Here is a 392-nt window from a genome sequence, read left to right on the forward strand (position 1 = left end):
AAGAACTAGTACTTTAGATAAGCAAGCTTTATAAACAGGACAAATTATTAGTGAAAAGATAAGGTACTTACATGAGATAAGGTACTTACAAGATAAGGTATTTACATGATTGTCCAGATGGTCACCCATCCGGATATCAACCACGAACAATATTACTTAACTTCAGTCATCTATCAAGAACTAGTAGGTACTTTAGATAAGCAAGCTTTATAAACAGGACAAATTATTAGTGAAAAGATAAGGTACTTACCAGCAGCGATAGCATGTTGAATGCACCAGTTCCCAATGGATCACTGAAGTTAAGCTACGTTGTGCGTGGTTAGTACCTGGATGGTGACCATCTGGGGAATTGCGTGCTGCTGGGTTTCCGGCTCCACTCAGGCTGGGTGAGG

General features: G+C 40.1%; 1 pseudogene; it reads left to right on the top strand.

The window, feature by feature from the left end:
- The first annotated feature begins 248 nt into the window (after window positions 1–248).
- Window positions 249–365, top strand: LOC113473718 (annotated as a pseudogene).
- Window positions 366–392: the final 27 nt, after the last annotated feature.

Source organism: Diaphorina citri, unplaced genomic scaffold (assembly GCF_000475195.1).
Source record: "Diaphorina citri unplaced genomic scaffold, Diaci psyllid genome assembly version 1.1 scaffold69560, whole genome shotgun sequence".
In the NCBI taxonomy this organism is placed as follows: Eukaryota; Metazoa; Arthropoda; class Insecta; order Hemiptera; family Psyllidae; genus Diaphorina; species Diaphorina citri.